The sequence below is a fragment of the Hetaerina americana genome, unplaced genomic scaffold (genome assembly GCF_022747635.1).
Source record: "Hetaerina americana unplaced genomic scaffold, ioHetAmer1.1.p SCAF_7, whole genome shotgun sequence".
Lineage (NCBI taxonomy): Eukaryota > Metazoa > Arthropoda > Insecta > Odonata > Calopterygidae > Hetaerina > Hetaerina americana.
In genome coordinates, this window is record NW_027287316.1 from 64480159 (window position 1) to 64498661 (window position 18503).

An 18503-nucleotide genomic window follows, 5' to 3' on the forward strand; every position below is an offset into this window, starting at 1 on the left:
GTGCCATGCACATATGGGAACACGAAACAGTGAAGAAAACATGGTATTTCTCGTCAATGAAACCCTACATCGAATAAACTGCGAACATTTGGGATGCGATGACCGTCCGAATTACTGTGCAAACACTGAATGAAGGGCTGGACAAAACACAAAAAAATTCTGTCCGATTCACGAAAAAGACTATCACGAAAGATGAAAAAGCGTCATGAAATTAAAACCTACTTTAGAAGAGAGGCTTCTTGAGACTCAACAGCAGATTAAACTTATTACAAAGGTTTCATTCCGTAGCTTTTTCACACTGCATCTCAGACTGCATTGGTAGCTCGAAAAATACTGCCAATATTTGAAAAATAAACTGTTGAAAAGAGACTCAAAAGTTCACTTTCCCCCTCACTTTGTGCCGCTCACGACTATAGCACCAAAGGTACGATGCTTTGATAAATTAATAAAAATGATTTTTGATAAATTGATTAATTTGATAAATTAATATACGTGATTCCCAGCCTATCTGCTCTAATATTTTGGATACGTTTTAAGTTTATCATGAAAAAGTTTTACAAATCTAGCTCCTCTGCCCTGCACGCGATCCAATTCGGCAATCAATCCGACCTCGTGAGATCCCATATACTTACAGCATACGAAAATGAGGTTTGACCATAAACTAAGGCTGCCCGGAGTCCGATCCTTCGATGGAGGAGAGGTGCCATCCCGGAAACCGGAGGATTGGAAGGTTGTCTAGCGCAGTAGCGGGGGAAAGTTAACGCCGCGGCGAGGGAGGTGAGATGCGACGGTAAACCTCATCCCCGTCTCCAACAGGTATCAGGTGCTATCGGAGGATAACCCAGCGGTATCCACGGCCCCTACCTCCGCTCCTGAGAGAACATCACCCAGAAGGAACCGTTAGCGTGGGAAAGGGGGGATTCTAGTGATAGGCAGCAGTAACGCCAGACGTGTGATGGTCCCATGGCAGGAGAGGGCAGATCATGAGGGTGTGAGCCAGCGCCTGACAGCATGATGCATTCCTCGTGGCAGCGTTCCCCAGGTGAAGAAGGCGGTTGGAGCGGAGGCTGCGGGAACGAAGTGTTCCAGGCTGCGGGCCGCGGCGTCAACGATGCCGTCGACCGTGGATCTGAAGAGATTCTGAATTCCTTCAGGGAATTTAACTCGCAAGTGAAGCGGGTGGGTGGTGTCTAGGGGGTTGATGTGAAGTTCTCGATCTGCAGCCTTGTCCCGAGGATTGATCGTGGACCTCTGGTTTGGAGTCGAGTGGATGGCATCAATCAGAGGTTAGGTGCTTTCTTTGCAGGGATATCGGCGCGTCCTTCGTCGATCTTCAGCCGGCAATCCAATCGTGTAGGAACCCCCTTGACCATTTTGGTGTTCACTACACGCCTGAGGCCGCCAGGTGTGTAGCAGGTAGAATATTCGAGCACTTCAGGGCTTTTTTAGATTAGGTGTAATTGCGTGATTAGGATATAAGTGTTGGTCAGCGTGCATGTCAATTAAAGGGTCTCTAATATCTTCTTTGTCAAATTATGTAGCTTTAAATGAAGCGATTGTGGAGGGCACTTTGAGTGAGTACGCCGTCCGTCGGATGGGACGTTAAACTGCGGACCCCTTGGCGCCTTTCGTAAAGAGTAGGCTAATGCCGACGCCGGGTTTCTCTCCACCCTTCATCCTTTCCTATCCATCCCCTATGGCGCAAATGACCTTAGCTGTCGGTCGCCTCCCCTCAAAACTACTACTACTTAAATGAAGCGATTTTCTGTGGTAGGAATAGTTCATTTAACACGAATCAGTTAGCATCGGACGGATAATTTTAATAAGGATTCAATATTAATTAGAATACGAGCCTCGTTAAAAATTCAACACAACATAATATCAAGGAAACATTATATATATATTGGTATTTTATTGCCAAAGTTTAAAAAACAAATTCGCGGAATATCATCACTTTATTCAAAGCACAGGCGCAGATATAATTATAGGAACGAAAAGCTGGTTAATCACTGATCTTTCTGACTGTGATATTTTCCAAAAATCCTTTTCCAGTTAGAGAAATGACAGAACAAATAGAATTGGATCTTTACTGAAGTTAAAAATTCTTATGACTGCTTTTGACCAAGCACTATCTGCAACTACCCTTTGTACCCGACCCTTTAAAAAGGCTTTATAATCCAACCCATGATATTTTTATAAATGCCATAGTTTTTTTTCTTTTTGATTAGTTTAGCATGAGATACATCGCCAAAGGTTTTTTTATAAATGAGTAAAACCGAGTCCACTGGATTATTAATCTCAACTGAACTAGGAATACCGTGAACAAAAAGCGCAAGTTATGCCTCGCGGGATTGACTCTTTCGGAAACTATGAGGTGGTTTTCATCAAAAACTCCAAACAACTGATAACAATAATAGGCTTGAAGAACTGTTAATCTACCTCCTTATGGTCGACAGGACTGGATATCGATACGTGAGGGCTGTGGACTATGGCGGAGAGAAGATTTGTACCATCACAAATGGACTCGGGTGGAGAGAAGGTTGGTTTCGAGTACTAACCGGAATTCGGGACCTAGATAATGCGAGGTGAGCGGGAGGAAACACTCAGTCAAATTGTACCGTTTTCTCGAACGGGCATCAGACTCCAACCAAGTAGAGTACAAGGCGAAAGACATGATAGCGTCAACACCCTCCGTTGGGTTTGGAGGGAGACTTTGCCGCAGAGTGGGACGGTAGCCTCTAAGATGACAACGCACGTTTTAGGCAGTCAAAAAGGAGACCATTACAAATATGGACTATACTACGCCATGCAACGAAGCAAACCTCCAATATCCCTTTTGACTACTTTTTAGCGGTAAGGGAATGAGAGAGACGGAAAACAAAACAAAATCTCAAACGAACGTACACATTCGGCGTTTTACGGGGAATAACTCCTGCGCCAGCAAACCCCTCAGGCGCATGAAGAATTAAAGAAATTGGAGAAAAAAAATAAAGACGCTCCCATTTGGGTTAACAGTGGCCGTCATGAGTCACACATATACTACATTAAGTTTCTCAATAGCTTCTCCCCCAGCAATGACTTTAAATTATGTAGCTTTAAAAGAAGTGAGGTTCAGTGCTAGCAATATTTCCTTCGTGTTAACAGTTATGATGCTGAAAATGTATAATTATTACCCCCATCGTACTACGGTAGGAGAGATAAGGTTAATAAAATTAGAGAGATTAGGTCTAGAACGGATAGATTTAAGATGCCATTTTTCCAATAGCGATAAGGGATCATAATAACATTTTTCGACCGCGGTAGGGTCATATTAGGGTAAAATGATTCTGGTGTGTATTCACCCTCTACCACACACCCTAGCGGTGGCTTGCAGGTTATATATAAATGAACAAATTAATAAATGACTGTACAAACGAACTGAAAAATATCAATTGTATTTGCTTTAGACGATCTTAAATGAACGAAAAAAGAACGGAATAATCAAATAATTGAACAAATGCTTTTCCAAACAAGGACGCAACAGGTCTCTTGACTTTCAATCACTCTCGCGTTTACTCCTACAAAAATTAATCATTTTTGTTTAAGTTAAATTAATCATATGTATCGTCAATCACAGAAATGAAATAAATATGTTATATTTGCGAAGAGAGTATAGTACCCTCCCCCCCCCCCTCCTCATTTCCTCCAGCAACATGCCCTCGCGGTGGCTTGGAAGTAACTAAAAAAACTAAGAAACTAAAGCGTACGAAACTTGACACCAGGTGTTCCGCCTGCCAGGCAGCAACATTCAAAGAAGGGGAAGCCATGTCAAATTTACCGCGAAATTCGAAGGCCATCTCTGTAAATCACCGCATCGTTGGCACATTAACGCATCTTGCCATTGACCAAATAATTAACATGAATAAGGAATAAAAAAGGTCCGATTGCACCCCCCGGGGTAACTACTGAATTGACTTCCAGCGCGTTAGAATTAAGACCAACCGTAAGCACTCTTTTTACCATTCAGAATATCTTTCAATTGACCATATTGTTTATATTTGACTGAATTGAGAGCAGAAAAAATTTTATCCCTTGTGGGGATCGAACCCACGACCTTTGGATTAGAAGTCCAACGCGCTATCCTCTGCGCCAAAGGGACACATATTACGTACAACATTCAGCTAATATTTTCTTTTGAAATTCGCTTAACGCTGTCGAAATTCCTGCGCATTCACCCTAGATGCACGGGATCCTCAGGGAGTTGGAATTATTGCAGTTGTATCGCGGGCAACGTAGAGGAGCTAGATTTGTAAAACGATCAACAGCCCAAAACAATGATCATTACTTTAAAATTGGAAATTTCAATGTCCCATCGATTGATTGGAGCACATTTAGTTTTCAAAAGGCGGGGAAAAACAAAGTTATCTGCGAGTCGCTATTTCATTCCTATATGTTGAACTCCGCTGTCATTTCACCCACTGGGGGCGATAACTAATATTCTTGAGTTATTATAAACGAAGATACATAAAAAACGTGTAACTAGAGAAAATATTAGATGAATTGGTGACCACGGAGCAGTAAATGCTAAGTTTTCCCTAAATGGCATCCGAACTAAAAGACTAAAAAGAATTACTGATTTCAAGAAGGAGACTATTATGGTTTAAAGTGCGTGCCACAGAGTTCATTTGAAAATTATAAAACAGATAGTAAACACCGAAATACTGAGGACACCTGGAATCAATTCCTAGACATCACGCGCTCAGCAGACAACAGGTTTATTTATTTATTTATTTATCTGTTCTGCAAGCCACCAGCAGAGTGTGTGAATACACACCAGAATAATTTCGTCCGACCGCGGTAGGGTCATATTCGGGTAAAAATTTGTCTGGTGTGTATCACCCCACGCCACACACCCTAGCGGTGGCTTTCATGGTACATAAATAGCTAAATTAAAGCAAAACAAGCTGTCAAAAGAATTAAATATAAAAGATCGATAATTATAGCGCCAAAAAGGAATGATATCACTTAAAGGTGTCTAGGGGGAATACAATTTATTACAATTTAGACAGCCCATAACATTGAATAAAGAAGTAGGAAGAAGCGTAGTCAACATAGAACAGGTAACGGATAGAATATTACCAGTAGAGATAAAAGCAGAACCGACGATCTTCGTCATTGTTCAAGTATACATACCACCAAGCAACCATTAGGAGGAAATCGATAGGATACGCGTGTGTTCCTGCAGGGAAACATTTGATAGTGATGGGCGATTGGAATGCGACGATAGACAAAGGAAGACATAGCGATGAGGTGGGGGACTACGGTTTGGGTGAGAGGAATAACCGGAAGGAGAAATCAATTGAGTTCTTAAGGAGACAAGCGTTAGTCATCAGCAACACTTGGTCTAGGCACCACAAAAGGCGTAGGTATACATGGAAAATGCCAGGTGACTCAGAAAGGTATCAGTTGGATTATGTTATGCTTAGACACAGATTCAGGAACAGTGTGATCAATCCGCACAGCTTCCCGGGAGCTGATGCGGATGCTGACCACAATTTAGTTGTTGTGAAGTGTAGCGTCCGTTTCAAAAAGATAAGGCAGGGGCGGCGAGTTAGAAAATGGAATGTGGAAGCATCAAATGGATTGAGAGGGAAGGAGTATCGGCAGGCTGAAGAGAAAATCATGGAGGACGGTAAAGAGCTCAGTACTATCGAAGAAAAATGGGAATGCACTAAGAAAGGGATATCGACGGCCGCAAAAGAAAGTATAGGAACCATTAATTGGAAAAGAACAAGTAAACCATGGATCATGGATAAAATGATTAGAAAGATAGATAAGAGAAGAAAATGGAATAATGTAAACACAGAGCTAGGCAGAAGGAAGTACAAAGCGTTAAATAATACATTGAGATGTACCAAATAAAGCGAAAGAAGCTTTGTGGAAGACGCAGTGCGAGGATATGGAAAGTTTGCAGAGGAAGGGTGAAATTGATGCGCTATACAGCAAAGTTAAATTACTATCGGGAAGAAAGAAGGGAAGATCTGTGCCAACAATTAGAGATAAGTCGGGTAAGATAGTAGTTGACAGAGAAAAGATCCAAGAGAGAAGGAAGGAATATATAGATGAACTGTAAAGTAAAGAACTTAGACCAGCAAAGTTAGAAATAGAAAAGGAACATGACGTAGAGGAAGATATCTTAGGTCCAGGCATACTCGACAATGAGATAGAAAGAGTATTAAGGGAAATGAAATCAAATAAGGCCGTGGAAAGGAATAGAAAATAAAGAAAATGTGGGAGGAAGAGGCTATATGGACTGATTCCTAGTATCTATGAGGAAGGAAGTTGGCCGGAAGACTTTGTAAGATCAGTTTTAGTTCCTACTCCGAAAAATATTAAGGCTACGTCATGTGAAGACTACAGAACAAGTAAATCAAGTAATGAGATCACTAATCTAGAGGCATATAGAAAACAATCAGGACGTATTTGCCTGTTTCGTGGATTTCGAAAAGGCGTTCGATAGAGTGAATTGGGAAAACTAACGAGTATTTGTTTATTTGTTAATTTTTTGTTTTATTTTTTTGGAGTATGTTTGTCGGCCCCGATGGCGGCGGGGTAACGTCTTTGTCTGCCAACCCAAGGGTCGTGGGTACGATTCCCGCCTGGGTGCTCGTCATCATCTTCCTAAAATTAACAATGATACATTTTTGAACAAGTTATCATTTTGATCAAATATCTGCTTTGCGGAGGAGTTTGGAAGCATTATCTATCCGCAGATGGTCGTTAAATGACACTCGGACTTATTCCATAGATAATTTGCAATGGTCCTGTAGCTAGAAACACGTGCCAGTCTACGACGAGATACCTGAGAGTCAGACGGGATTGGCAATCCAAACATCCTGGCGGATCCTTCGCATGAGTGAATAGGGTAAGTTTTCCACGAACGATATGGGATCAGAATTAAAGAACGTTTGTCCAACCGTACTAGAGGGGAAAGGTGTTTTGGGTCAAGGGTAGTCTGGTGTGTAAATCCCCCCCAGCCATACGCCCTACCTAGCTTGCAGTGTATTAAATAAAACTAATGAGCCATGGCGCTGTGGACTATCCTCAATCGCGTGACTACAACTTCCTCTCTTCGGGTATTTCCAATCGAGGCCTTCCATGGTAATTCATTCAATCGCCTTTTATGTAACGAAATTTATTATGGGATATATCTTGCCATGGCGCATGCCAAATTTTGAGAAATATGGATAAATAAATGCTTTAAGGGTGATTTATGAAAATATTAAGAGAACCGTAGGGGTGAATGGAGCTTTGAGTGACTAGTTAATATCTTGGCTAAGGCCCAACAGATATACAGGAAGCCCTGGAGAGCATCAGCGTAACAACAAAAAGAAATACGAGGGTAATCCCAGAAGTAACCGACCCAGCAAGGAAAACACAATTTTGGAAAAAAATGTATTTATTTTTAAAATCATCTCATTTCAGCTCTATGCACTTTTCCCAACGATGTTCAATTTGGTCGATACCCTTTTTTTTTAATAAGAACTGTCTTGTTCCTTCAAAATAACCATTATCTGCCGACATCACTTCTTCACCGGTTGGAAAATCTTTGACCATCGAGGCCTTTTTTTAAGTTTACGAAGAGAAAATAATCCGAGGGGGCTAAATCTGGCGAATTGGGATAACATGTAATACCAATAAAGGCAAGCACGAGTTAACTCCTCGTAAGTTGAAGGAATTGTGATTCATGAAGCAAATAGGAATTACGTAATGTGTGCAAACGATGAAAGAATTGAAAACAAGAGGACGAGTTTATATTCCTTGGCAAACTGTTTGTGAGGAGATCACCTTTTATGTACCGAAGTTATGATTATTGCTATTGTAAATATTATTGGTATTCTACGGTTTAAGGGAGGTTTTGGAGGGACAAAACCTATAAAACGGTACATTTCTTCTTTGCCACTCCTAACGAAACACAACCTGACGTCCGACACTACAAAAAATATTTTCCAATTCCACATACTTTCTTTTTTCATTCATTCCGTCCAGTATGCCTATCCTATTTCTTCGACTTCGTTGTTTGCTTAACATTCTACCCTCTATCACAGTCTTCAACATTCCATCGCCAATCAAAATGGTCTTCATCCACCTTTACCGCCTGCTTTGGATTTTTACCAAAATTACCTCTCCTTTCCCATCATATCGGCTCCAATGGCGATGGAGAAACGTCCTCGCCTTCTCAACCCAGAGGTCCGTCCCAGGTTCGACCCCAAACTAAGGAGGATTATCCTCCACCTAGTAATTGCCTTTCAAGTAATATGTAGGGGTTAGGTGGAAGAAGGGACTGTAAAGTCTCAATCTCGCTCCAATAAAGTGGAGAAATAAATAAACAAATAAAAGTACCTAGCACTTCCTTGTTTTGTTTTCCTTTCTGCCAATTTTATCTTTCCCATCCTTCTCCAAACTCACATTTCTAAAGCCTCCAATCCAAGCATATCATCCTGTGTCAATGACCATTATTCCACGCTGTACACAACTACGCTCCATATAAAATTTATTGCGAGTCTTTTCTTAATATCCTTACTCAACTTCCCTGTCATCAATTCTTTCCACCTTGTGAAAGCTTATTCGAATAAAACAATATTTTTCCTAAAGCCCCTACCACTTTACTATTTTGGTCCAAAATACTTCCGTGTTGGATAAATGAATACATGAAGTCCTATTTTTTGTTTAAGTTCGCTTTCCTCCTCCTCAAAAACTGCATAACTTTTGTTTCGTGTTCATTGATTTTCATTCAGTACAGATTTTTGAGTAAATATGTAAATAAATGAGTGTCTAAAGCAGAAAAAATGAGGGCATCACAATGTTTTACTCCACACATTATTGAGCGGAAGGGAAACTTGTTTCTGCCAAAATAAACGAAATCATCAACTCAATTCGGTGGGCATGGGGTACTTCAGGAGTCCATTAGTTAAGCATTAGCAGATCCGGTAAATAATGCGAGGGTCATGAAATCATGTGGATTGATAGAATCGGTAATGGATAAGTTAAGTGCGTGATAGAAGTGTGTCTGTTTAGAAGTGTGATTCGCTGGTTTAATCCTACTGAGCGGATGGATGAGAGAAGAATCATCAAACAGATATATGACTGAGTAAGGACGATGTTTTGAGTTAGGTCATCTAGAAAAGGTTCGTCAAAACTTTGATATGGAGAGTAGTTTCGTACGGCGCGGAAACATGGCCATTGAAGCAAGATGATAGGTGTGGATTGGAGGCTTCAGAAATGTGAGTTTGGAGAATGATGAGAAAGAAAGATTTAAGATGTAATTTTTTCCCACGAACGATAAGCGATCAGAATAACGTTGTCCACACGCGCTACGAGGGAAAAATATTTTGAGTCAAGGGTAGTCTGGCGTGTAAACACTCCCTGCCACACACCATAGCGGTGGCTAGCAGGGTATAATGCAAATAAAAACAAATAAAAGATATGAGAAAAGCAAAGGTTTGAGAGGACAGGGTATCCTGAAGAAGTTGTAAATGAGATTGAAAGGACTGCCAATGGTAGGAATATTTACAATTTTCAGGAATAGAAGAGCATGCGTGAATTTCTCAATGCACCAGCGGCGAAAGAAGGGTATACATGGATAGAGGAATATGGAAGAAATTAATCATAATTATTAATGAGGCTAAGTTTCCTTTCGTAACTTAACACAATAAACTTATTGACAGAACTTATCTCTAAGGAGAAATGCGTGTGTGTATGAAAATAAAAATATCAGGCCTAATGTGTAAACTGAATGATTAAACTTTATATTTTTCACAAAAACTTTGTTACACTACTATCGGTTTCGACGTGTAGGCGACATCATCAGGTATGACCAATACCAACTTTAATCATGAATTTCCACAAAGTAAAGCCTAAAACCATCGAATTCACTAATAAAGTAGACTAACACGGAACGAGGGGGAAAGGTATATTTAATATAGTAGAGGCTATGCCCGGCTTCGCCGAAATAATTTATCTGCACAGCTGCAACTGGATTCAATTCTCTTTATGTGCGTGGGAAATTTCTTCAACACCGTGTCATCTGTGGGCACGAAAGTTTGCAGATGCTTTGGACAAATGAGATTTGATTTCTCCAGGCGTAATGAACATTGCATTCGAAAAAAACGAACTGGTACACTTTAAAAGTTAACCCTTAAAGAAAAAGTTCGAGACCATCGAAATTCACAGTGGCAGTCAACCGAAAAAATGATTCACTTTGAAAGTTAACTTTGGAAGAAATATTCCGAGGTAGTCGAATTTTGCAGCACCTGTTTACAATGTACGAAGCGTCGGTTCAGTTGTCGGCATAAACAATAGTATGCGCTTCTAAACGATAGAGCCAGATTAATAATGCGAGTTTAATTTTCGCATCTCAACGAAGTGAATCAATTGAAATGTTTATTCTGAACATTTGGTGCATCGTGTATCTGAGCGTGAAAAAAGGTTTTTTTTTCAACAATAGATTTTTAAGATCTAAAAAATATTCAGCGACATATATATTTTTAAGTCGGACCTAGCCTATGTTAATTTAAGTATTTTTATCCAATTTATGCAAACAATAAGGAACCCTTTCTTCGTACCGACTGGGCGTGATGTGACCCCAAAGAAACAAACAAGCAAATTAATTCTCAGATTCATACGATGCATTAATCATCGTCATCGGTTGTACTGCCTTGTGGTGGGTTCTTCTCATGGTTGACCTCCATGTCTTCCTCTCCTGATTCTCTTCTCTTGGTTGTAGCTGTAGTTTTTTTATGGGAGGCGACCGATAGCTAGGGTCATTTGCGCCTTTATGGATGGATGGGAAAGGAAGCGTGGAGAGAAACCCGGCGTCGGCATTACCCTACTCTTGTCGAAAGGCGCCAAGGGGTTCGCAGTTTAACGTCCCATCCGACGGACGTCGTACTCACTCAAAGTGCTCTCCGCTAAGCACCTCATGTAGGGATCGGGATACTACTAAAATATTTTTATCCTCCAGGATTTGAACCCGGGCCCTCTTGGTGGCCAGCCTGTACGTTAGCCATCGCACCATCCCAATTCCCTCTTCTCTTAGGTTCTTCTTAGGTTCTTCATACTTTCCCCCAATCTTAACCATATCAAACAACATATACCTCTTCCTCCCTCGTCCTCTCTTCCCCTCTATTATACCCTCTAACATAGTATTCAACAAGCACTCCTTTCTCACACGTACATACAATGCCCTAACCAACAAACCTTCCCTTCCTTAAGTATCTTTACCAATTCTTTCTCCTCTCCAATCCTTCGTAGCATGTCCTCATCCTTTACTCTATTCTCCCATCTAATTCCTTCCATCCTCCTCTAAATCCAAATTTCGAAGGCCTCCATTCTTTTTACTTCATATTTCCCCAAAGTCCATGTCTCTGCTCCGTGTCACATCACACTCCAGATGCAACATCTTGCAAATCTCTTTCTCAGTTCCTTTTTCAAAGGTCCGCACAGTAGTTACTTCTTCTCCATACATTCGTAAGATAAAATATTCGTTTTCTCTCACTAGGTACACTGCCATAATAAACACTAAATATAGCTTGCGAATTCTGCTCGCTGATGAATGCAGAAGGTAAATCGGTCCTATCCCTTTAAGATGTTCCAAAAATGACTACTTCAACATACCTTTGACACGTAAACTGCTGACACCACCGATTGATGACCTAAATAGCTCAAATTCCTGTGGGCATGTTACGCTGCAAATGCGGGAGCTTGAAAACTTTACATAATTTACAGCGAAAATGGATCGCCTTTCTGGTTTTCATAATAATAGAGTACCATAAAAAACATTCTGAAACGTTAAACCTGCGACGAAACATTTCAAGAGCATTTTCTTAGTCTCTTCCACTGGAAAAAAAGCCCACTCGTTAGTTAAATAACACATGAAAGACAAACGTAAGATGAATGAATAAAGTAAACATTTGAATGGATTGATTTCAGACCTCAAATGAGTAAAACCTTTGAAATATTACACGCACATAAATTTCTGCACTGAGGTGTCAAAGTCTAAACTTCGTTTTCCAGGAAAAAAATAACTTTTCTCAATCAACTGTACACTGAAAATGAACTTTAATTGGCTGGGCAAATAATGTGTTTTTATTCATTTAAACTATTGATATACTGCCCGAAATCAACAAACCATTGCCAAATGCGTACATTTATGAACGATCAAATTCAAAGTTTTATTGCCATGGAGCCATAGTTTTATTGCCATATCCTGAATGAGATCCTGCGGATAAATTGCAGGCAAATTTATGCCTCCTAAGTTAGTGATTGCCATAACATGCTCTTTCCTAGAATAAAATTCGTGATGCGGATCACTAAAAATACGAAAAGCACGATACGAGAATATAAAATCGATTACGATTCCGCCAAACAAATGCCTTGTGCTAAGGAAAAAATAGGGCTCTGTCTAGTTCCTTACCCTTCAGTTAGTAAATCACTGATACAATTTAAAAAGGCACATTACTGATAAGCGGAGTAAACGATGTAGAAGTTCCTCTTAGAGGATATATAATTCGAAAAAAGTTTTTTATTTTTCAACAACGTTTAATGGCTCTTTAGCAGTTACCCCATCATGACTAAAGGCTTATTCGAGAAAAAAATACTAGTCTTAAAACATTTTCCGCACAACGATGGACATTCAAAATTATATGCACGAAAGAATTATGTTACGGCCTTTCTCGAGCTGAGTTTTCATTCCAGAGTGTCTAACAGTTGCTTTCATTCGAGAAACATCGCCGAGTATCAGGGAAAGTGATAAAATTAAATGTCTCAAGGATATAATATGGCTGTATTAACAAATCTTATATTTATTGATTCTCATAATCACGATGGAAAATAGTGTGTAGAAACTACACAAACATTCCCCTGTTAAAGCATTTTTAAAGAAAAAAATCCGGCAAATATCAGATGAAAGTAATGACGTGATCGTCATTGCAAGTAGACATTAATCGGTTCCTTCGTAATGAAAACTTCGTTGCAATTTTCCACAGTTAAAACTTTATTGCCGACCATGGTTTCGATACACTGTATCATCATCAGGTCATCAGATACAGTGTATCGAAACCATGGTCGGCAATAAAGTTTTAACTGTGGAAAATTGCAACGAAGTTTTCATTATGTCTCGATTCCACAACATCACGCCTGACTCTTCACTTTTCGGTTCCTTCGTGATTCGCTTCGAACTTTGGAAATGAATAAACTAGTCTGATGTGCAATCACCTCTTCCATACACCCTAGTGGTGGCTTGCGGGTTACTATGTAATGCAGTGTAATGTATAAATAAGGATTGGACTACGTAACAGTCTTTAACTGGCTATAGGGGGAAAAGCGTTTCCATTGTTCATTCCTAGTAGGCTAATGTGCTGTACATATCTCATCTAGATTTAGTTATTGCCCTTCTAGTTACCTACAGCTCCTCTCGTATGCGGGGAGAATTGAATCTAACTTATATCGTGCATATATATCTGTAGTATCATTTGCAGGATACCTTGCAGAATAAAATTGAATAGAATATACATCAATAGGTCTAATCATATCGATATAATAATTAATGGTAGTCCACCTCCTCCATTATTTTTCATTTCATTTCAGTTTTTCCTATCTTCTCCATGCCCAGAGAATTTCTTGCCGCCCTCGGTGGCGACGGGGCTACGTTCTCGTCTGCTAACCCAGAGTTCGCAGGCTCGATTCCCACCTTATGCATGGGTGTTTTCAATTGCCTTCAATGTTATGCTTAGAGCTTAGGTGGAAGAAGGGACTATGAAGCGTCATTTTCGCCTCAATAGAGGACGATAAGCAAATAAATAGATACCCATATTTCAAGGGCCTACAAACTACACCTCTTGCATCAACAACCGAATTTCCGCGTAGCACAAAACTACGCTCCATATCAAAGTTTTCACCCAACCTTTCCATTGCATCCTCCATCAAGGTCCCTGGTACTCCCTCGCTTATAAAAGCTCCGTTTTTGTATTTTTTTAGCACCATGAAAGCCACCACTGGGGTGTGTGGCAGGGATTGAATAAATACCGGACTACTTTTGACCCGAATATTTTTACCCTTACCGCGGTCTGAAAATGTTATTTTGATCCCTTATTGCTCGTGGAAAAAATGACATCTTAAATCTATCTGTTCTACACTTAATCTCTCTATTTTTATTTACGTGATCTCTCCTACTCTAGGACAATCGGAGTAATAATACATTTTCAACATCACTGCTAAAGATATCTATCAATTAATGCAAGAGATTTAATCTAAAATTTAACCTCAGCTCCGTGAGTGATTCCCAGCTTAGCTGCTCTAATATTTTTGATACGCTACCAAGTTTATCATAACAACGTTTTACAAATCTAGCTCCTCTACGCTGCGCGAACCAGTTCCGTAATCGATTCAACTTGGTGAGGATCCCCTATAATAGATATTCTAGCATATTCTAAATGGGGCCTAATGAGATAACATTTCTCTTTTACTTTTCCATCACAACATTTACCAAGTACCTTTTTAATAAATCCCACTTTTTTGTTAGTATGTCCACATATTCCCTCTTTATGTTTCATCAAGGAGAGGTCGTGAGTGAGGGTAACGCCTAAGTATTTAATCAAGTCCTTTTGACAAACGCATATCCTACTCGTGTCCCTATTATTGTTTTGGTCCAACACACTCCCTAGATAGGTGAACCTGTCCACCTACTCAAGTTTATGCCTTCTGATTTTAATGTTTGACAAGGTCTTCCTCAAGAACCTTCGTTTTATTTGAATTGCTTCTAATCCGAGATTGGGTAGTTGACATCGTCCCTCGGCCAGACGGGTCGTTTTAGTAGGATGGCGTCACTGGGAGCTTAACGGCAGGGAAATGCGGGCAAACGACTCCTCCGAGGTTACAGTTGAGCGTATGGGCACGATGAGCGGTCCGTCATACTACTGACCTACAAACCATTCGGCTAAAATACAGCTTTCAACAACTTATTTTGTAAACTATGGTGAACATCGCTCTGCCAGATGCCAGAAACTTTTGCACTTCTTAACTAAAGTAAAATTTAAGAATTTGGCAATCAATTTTACAATCTTCGGTCAACCCTTCCAAGCCCTCCCTTCTTACATCCAGCCACACCCTCCCCCTTATGCCCACTTTCTTTTCTCCAAGGTAAAGTGTATATTATAAGGCATCACGGAGCGGAGCGGATTGAAGCACTCGAGAGAGTGCCCTCTTAACTCTTTAAGTCCTCTTTAAGTATGTACATGTATAAAGAATCAGAAAGGAATATCAGCAGACTGAGGAGATAATCATGAGCGAAGGAAGGGAGCAGGGCACAACAGAAGAAAAATGGGAACAAATCAGAAATTTAATAGGGAAAGCCGCAATGGAAACTTGTGTGTTGTGACATAGAGTGCAGTTTTGTACGGCGCGGCAACACGTTTTTGAATCAAGACGATAGGCGTAGGTTCTCATTTGAAATGTTGGTGTGGAGAAGGATGGGATATGCGAAATGGACAGAAAGGAAAACAAACCAGAAAGTGCTCGGTATGATGGGGTAGGCGAGGGGAGTATTGGGAGAAAGAGAAAGAAGGTATAAAAGATGCATGCGGAGCATTTTGATTGGTGATTATGGGGGTTAGAAGACTGTGATCGAAGGGTGAACGTTAGCAAGCGAGGTAGGTGTGGAAATAGAAGAGGCATTTTGAACGGAATGAAGTGAGGAAAGATGTTTTCGGAATAGAGGAGGGAATCACCTTAGCGCCGGATGTCAGGTGTTGTTTGGTTAGGAGATGCAACTAAATTTATAGTTTTACAGTTGTACGAGCTGGTAGAGGCTGCACATATTCAAAACCTACCTTAACCAGTAGAATATCACATATGAAGACACTGACATGAGTGCATTTAAAAGGTTCGATGGCACAATTAAAAATATCCAGGGCTAGATTAAAGACTTTTTGATTGACAAAGAGTCATGAATGGTGTTAGCTCTAATACAGTAGAATTCGCTTCAGGTGTTCTCCCCAGGGAAGTGTTATCAGACCTCTTTTATTCGTTCTTCACGTTATTGACATTATCCCCGGGGCCAATTGTACGAGACCACAGGTTTAATTGGCCTCGTAACATATGTTTATTGGCCGACGATGCAGTGGTTTACGAAGATATGTGCGGTTCTGAGGATAAAGCAGTTTTAAAAGATTACCTTAAAGTTATAAAGCAATATTACGACACTTGGCAATCAAAATTATTCGTTGTGACAAACTGAGGAGCGTATCAAAATTATTAGAGGCTAGGTTGGGGATCACTCACGAACGGAAGATTAAATTACAGATAAAACCTCTCGCATAACTTGGGTGTCTCTTTAGTGATGACGTTGAAAATATTTTATTAGACCCAACACAATTAAGTAGGAGAAATCATGTAAATAAAATTAGAGAGATTAAGTTTAAAACAGATAGATTTCCAATATCATTTTTCCGACGGATGAATGGGGATCAGAATAACGTTATTCGAACGACCCTAGTGGAAGAGTATTTTGGGTCAAAAATAGTCTGGTGTGTAATCACCACCTGCTATATATCTTCGTATCGGCTTGCAGGGTATCATGTATGTGTTTATGTATGCAGGATTCAACTGGGCACTCCACGGAATCAACGGATTATGGCTTCCTCCAGGATTTAACCCCTCGGATGTAGGCAATGCCTATGCAGTTGCATACATCGCAGGGAGTCCGCTCAAAGGAAATACAATTGCCGAAGAATAATGTCATCCCAACGAGAAAATACGCAACGACATCAACAAATTTTACATCGTAAGAGCGACTAATATAGTACAAAAATTCTTAACTCATATTGTTTCACTATTCAAATATCCAACATCGTCTTTTCGCGTAAACTTCAACTAGCACGTACAGTATTTTACGTAAGAGGAGTTTTAGATCCTCTTGATGTAAATAGCACTTAAATTCCTAACAATTCAAATTATTTTCAAAATTATTTTAAAGTTAAATTGATTCCTGGAAAAAAAAACTTGCTCCCTCCGGCGTAGGGAAACTATGCGTTTGTTGGCATAAATTCACGAGCCTTAACTGCTCTGGCCTGATTAGAAATCAAAGCGACTCCCTGGCTCCTTCCGTTTCTTAGCTACTAAGAATCTCAACTGCCTACAATATATCTAGATACGACTGCTAAGCTGGTAACCTAAAACGGATTGAGCGAGAGGCTGAGGAATTAACGTTTGATGACAAATAAATACGTGTTTAAATTATTATCATCATATTAATGGTATTTAAAACGTCTCAGGTGATTTCGTCAAGTATTTATATGCTATAAGTCCGTATATAATTATTTATTTTAAATAAAACATAGTTAAAATCGGAATCCAAGATCTTTCGCAGCTTATAAAGAAAGCTGTCTTTGAAAAGAATACTGTATGGCCCCATCTGTGGAGGTACCTCTTCAAAACACGATTTCTAAATAAAATTGATGTAAACTCACATCAGTAATTTTTAGCCTCGAACTAGCCGAAAACCATCATTCACTAACGCGTGCGTGAATCAATCCAGCCTATAAGAGATCGATCAGGCCCTAAAATATCTTAGGAATCAGGATTTTATTAAGAGGCTGCCGATTCAAGAGTTATTCGTGGCCAAGGAACACATATGGAAAGAATTCATTTGTGGTATGAAGGCATACGCAGTTAATTTTTCATGTAACGATTCACCCCTACCTTCACGGTTGAGCCATAGCCCGAAAAAACCGTTTCACGTAGCCTGCGTGATAGGACACGCAGAAATTCAAATGTCATCGGTACCATTTTATTGCCCTGGAAAGCAAATGATGAAGAACTACCCTTCAAAAATTCATACATCTCTCTCCGTGTAGCAGTAGTCCAAAGGCGCACCGAGCGACAGCGGGAAGGATTCTCGGGTCTCGCACGCACCCACGCGAGGACCGGAGAGCGGACACGAATTCCAGAAAGATTTCGGGCGAAGTGTATTAGAGCAGATTATACTCCCCCCGCCCGCAGCAGTTTTATAAGTAGCGCTCCCCTCGTACGCACCGAGGGAAATCCATTCCCCTGGCGAATGAAATGGCGGACAATGAGTCCGGAAGCCGAGGGAGATGGGAGTGGGGAGGGAAGCAGAACACGAAGGAAGGGGAACTAGAAGTAGTGACTGGCCGTCCGAGGAAAAAGTATCGCTTTGCCTGCCGGGAGAAACTCACTTGCTCGTCTCGTTTCCCATTCCGGCGGACGACATAGGGGGGGAAAGCGGGTGTGGAGAGAAGGGGGGGTGTTAGGGGAAGACAGGGGGAGAGGGGAGGAGCGGGAAGGGTTGGTCAAAGGTCGCAGGCATTTGTTTGATCGGAAGTCCTCCTCCTACCCCCCTCTCCCCTCCACCATCCGCTCGCAGACGCCGCCAACCCCCTCGCCCTTTTTTTTCCTTCATTGCTACCCCCCAGCCCCTCCCCAATCCTGCTCACCATTGCTGAACC

At 40.7% G+C, this 18503-nt stretch overlaps 1 protein-coding gene and 1 non-coding gene across 2 annotated transcripts in view; both read right to left on the reverse strand.

Moving 5' to 3' along the window:
• The window catches only part of LOC139696866 (uncharacterized), a 565035-nt gene that overhangs the window by 166756 nt on the left and 379776 nt on the right, over window positions 1-18503 (reverse strand). The window lies entirely within an intron of this gene.
• TRNAR-UCU (transfer RNA arginine (anticodon UCU)) lies at window positions 4066-4138 on the reverse strand. The gene has a single exon. It is a non-coding gene; the product is annotated as a tRNA-Arg (tRNA).